The following is a 4,900-nucleotide window of genomic DNA, read 5'->3' on the forward strand; positions in this document are numbered from 1 at the left end:
TAAAGGATATAAATAGACTATGATATTAAATAAAGAGGCATGTTAATGAAAGCCACATAAGAAAATAAAATACTACATATTAGGTAACCTAATAGCAATAATCAAAAAATTTAAAATATTTTATATTAAGAGGATAAAGGTACAAAAATAAATTAGCTTTTAGGAATAAAAAAAATTATATTTATATATGTTTATCAAAAGGCAATAAGCAAGATATCAAGTCAATTGGTAAGCTATTAAATGGATATAACATTATTAAGTAATAGATAATGTAATAACTAGAAGCAAAGATTAAAGAAAGAATTGTTTTGGATGAAAATGTAGAAGGATAAGACTTCTTCGAATTTGCAGTGAAACATATAGTGGTAGTAAGAATTTTGTTAAATAATATGCTCAAACCAGACATATCACAAACGTGATATGTTTAGTATTATTTAATATTGACCACAAAATAAAATACAAGTACTAAATCAAGGAGTTGGATTGTTACAGATATAAAATAAAAATATAAATAAAAAGAAACATGTTATCTGGAAGTTTTAAATTTTAAAGTAATGTTAATAACTCAAATTATAATTTGATATTTGTGTCCGCGCATCGCGCGGGTACTAATACTAGTTAAGAACTTAATAGAGAATGATATAGATAATTTAAATAAGGTAAAATCTTAATTGATTTTGAACTCCTAAATATTAGGACATAATTCAAATAAGGAACTAAGTTCTAAATATTAGGAAAATAAATTGAATTACTATTTTGTCTAATGTGAACTTTATTTTTAAAAGGTAAAAACGGCGAATGATATTTCGCTAAGGGCTTTCGTGCTTTTAATATAGTATAGATAAGAGATTTATTTTTACACCTGATTGAACAGTGGCGTATGTCAATCATGGAAATTTTGTTTTGGTCTTATGGACTTGTCGTAAAGTTCTGTTTGCAATATTTTTGGTAGGTACTTTTTGGATAATAAATACTCCCTCGGTCTCGTATTAATAATTGTGGTTACTAAAAATAATTGTCTCAAATTATTTGTTATTTTAAAAGTTCAAAACAAAATTAATTATTTTTTTCTTTTTTACCTTTATGTAATAATTGTTCTTGAAGACGGAGATAATACATAAATAGAATAAATATCCAATGAAAAGAGATTATATCTTATGACATAAATAAGGGTAGAATAGTCCAATCTCTTTCCTAATTAATACTATTCTTAATCTTATGACATAAATAAAGGTAGAATAATCCAATCTCTTTCCTAATTAATACTATTCTTAAGGGGCATGTAAAATAGAAACACGACATAATATGAGACGAAGGGAGTAACTTTCAACCATTCCAATGAAAAAATTGAATGTTCTAAAAGATTTCTCTGATTTTGTTAATAACTCTAGAAATTTCAGTAATCTTAATTTACAGTCTTTGGAAACACTCTCTACCTTTCTCGGGTAGGGGTAAGGCCTACAATACATACACACTATCTTCTCTATACCCAGAGGCGAATCTAGGATTTAAATTATATGGATTCAACTTTTAAGGTTTTTAGCATTGAACTCATTATATTTTTAAAGTTATGGGTTGAATCCATTGTTTTTGCAATTTTAATGAATTTTTACATATAATTTTTACACTGCATCGAAAGGTCTGGGTTCAGTTGAACCTGTTAGTTGTTCACTGCATCCGCCTTTGCCCATACCTTACTTGTGGGAATATATTGAATTTGTTGTTGTTGTTAAGTCTTACACTTTTATATTCCAGTAATTTTTTCTTGTGGCATTCCCATGCAATGATATTTTCTTACTTTATATTTTCTTAATCTCCTACTTATTCTTACACCAATATATGAATCTCAAACCAAACTAAGATGCAATTTATTTAAATTCATAAATGTTAATTAAGTATTGCATTAGATCTGCTCGCTGGATAATTAAAGTTGTCTATTTTATCAACATTAAAAATTTGGATTATTTATTTTTATTAAGAAACTAATAAATAAAGAATTCTAATAGATTAATATGAGTATTAAAGAAATAAATTTACATGGTGTTGTAAGAATTGTTTCTTTGATGGATGTGCGGGTGGCTAATAGTGGTGGTTGGCGGTGGTGATTAGTATCGTTGGTTGTATAGTTGAAGCTGGTGATATATGTGATTGGTGATAATCACTAGTGGTGAAGATGATTGGTGGTAGTGGTTGTACGCAGGGGCGAAGGCACACTTGGGTTAGGGTGGTTAACTGACCACCCTTTGTCGGAAAATTATACTGTTTATATAGGTAAAATATTAGATTTTAGAGGTATATAACATGTATTGAACACCCTTTGTCGGATTATTTCTTTTACTTATTTCAAGTTTGAACACCCTTGAGAAAATTTCTGGCTTCGCCACTGGTTGTACGATGGAGGTTGGTGGTAGAGTGATTGGTGATGGTGACTAATGATGAAATTGTCTGATTGTGAGAGTGATTAGTGGTTGTGGCTAGTCGCGGAAATGGTCGGTGGTCCAACGGTAGTTGATGGCATGGATCCAAGGTAGTTGATGCCATGGCAATGGTGGTTGACGATTGTGGTCGTCAGCGGCGGAGCCAGAATTTTCATCAAGGGGTGTCAAAATAGAAAAATTAGATATAGCGAAAAATTAAGGGAAGTCAACATATACTACATAAAACAAAAAAAGTTATCTACTAATATAGTGTAATTTTCCGGCGAAGAAGTGTTGATTGACACCCCTTGGTTGAATGTGGCTCCGCCAGTGGTCGTGCGATGAATGTTGATGGTAGATGCGCTTTGTACTGGTGATAAGTTATGGAAATGACTAGAGGTGGAAGTGGTTGTCAATGGTGGTTAGAGACGGTGGTAAATATAGAATAGTAGGTACATTCACAAGAATCTTTTTAAATGAACGTCTAAATGATTTTATTTCGTATATCAGCCATCTATTTCGTATTCTGTATTTCATATCTTTTATATTGCTGTTATTCTATTATGCATTTTTATGGTACTAATATATCGGCTCCTGTTGCTTTTTGAGCCGAGGGTCTCCTGGAAACAGCCTCTCTACCCTTCGGGGTAGGGGTAAGGTCTGCGTACATATTACCCTCCCCAAACCCCACTTGTGGGATTATACTGGGTCGTCGTCGTCGTTGTTGTCTAAATGATTTTAAGACTTTATACATCATTCCAGACTAACAAATGGTTGTCCAACAATAATAACAATATACATACTTTATCCCTACCTTGTGCAGGAAGAAATGTTGTTTCTAGTAGACCCTCGGCTCAACGAAAGCATGACTAACAAATGGTTGTGAAAAATAAAAAACAAAAAGGCAATTCATAAGCTTATATCAGGATGATTCAAAGAACAAAATACACATACTAACCAATAACTACAATACATCCAACTTCCCAGTAGGACAAAATAGATTGCATAAACTGGCACACATGCCATACTAGACCATCCCACGAAAATATCTTAGCTCTAATGACCTTGTGGATTTAACATGGTGCAGCAAAAAAATCAGCATCAGTTTCCAACCTTTACACACAACTAACTTCCAAGTTTTTGTAAAAGCAAGCGCTTTAGAAGATAGAGGTTACTCAACAGACTGAAATCAGAAAACATGGACGTGAAGCAATAAACCAAGGGCATCCAATTCTACAATGCTTACTCTCTTTGCGTGCACTATATACATGTATACATACACAGTAATAATAATAAGCGTTAAAAATTATAGGACTTCCCAACACAATGTAATGAATCCATAATGGAGGACATCCCGACACAATGTAATGAATCCTTAATGGAGATCCATGAAAAGATGAGGCTGAATCTATATCATTTGCAGTGTTGCATTCATAAACCCCTTGTGCAGAATGCAAATAGCAACGAATGAACAATCAAAATATGTCATGTTCTTTTCCTTTTCCATCCATTGTCTCAATGGCTGCCTTTTCTTGGATCTCTCTATGCAATTTTAGGTCGGCTTCCTCTTATTTTAGCACATTCAACATCACAACATCAATGATGAGAGATCATAGGTATTTTGTCCCCAACTTTTCTCTATGCGATTTTAGGTATGCTTCCTCTAATTTTAGCACATCCGCTCATCATAACACCAGTGTGCACCACCAAAACTAAACCATCTGAAGCAAAAGCGATCTCACTTCATCATCTATGTGTGCTACTTGCACCATTTGTTAGATGTGATCATTTCTAATCCTACATCATGTAACAACATTAACATCACATGAATTCAAAACACATGCATGATACCCTAAGTACTACTGGCATTTTGCCAAATGCAAGCCCTTCGAGGAAGATGTAATATTGTATTTCCAGTAAATGACAAACATTCTCACAATTTGTTCTCCAAAGGAATATAGAAACCATTACTACCACGAGAAGAGAGAACTAGTGCAAGAAGCCAACACATTTGCCACAACTCTCAAGACTAGCTGTGTCACCTTACTTTCAAGACCATCCCTAATAAACTGAAAAAGTGTACCTTTTCATAAAGCTATAAAATGTAAATACATCGAATGATATTTGAACACTTACAGAAATAATAACGATGGCATCTAAGTACCTGATTATCGTTGATGACAGTTGCTCGTGACTTCATCAGCACTACAACTACTGAAAACCAATCTTGCTGAGTCCATACTAAGAAAAGAATCGATAGCAAAGTAGTGGAAAGTACACCAATGTTAATATTACCTGAATCAGTAACAAAATCAGGAGTTAAACAAAGACCCTCGACACAGTAAAGAATTTGAATGTGAGCTCTGCGGGCGACTATATCTTAAGTGAGTTGTACCTTACAGTAATGCAAGACAAAAATAATCTCTAAATGCAGAAAACAAGTGGACATAGAAAAAGGAACGAGTCAAGTGGAGTCACTGGTG

The sequence above is a fragment of the Nicotiana sylvestris genome, chromosome 10 (assembly GCF_000393655.2).
Source record: "Nicotiana sylvestris chromosome 10, ASM39365v2, whole genome shotgun sequence".
NCBI classification, from domain to species: Eukaryota; Viridiplantae; Streptophyta; class Magnoliopsida; order Solanales; family Solanaceae; genus Nicotiana; species Nicotiana sylvestris.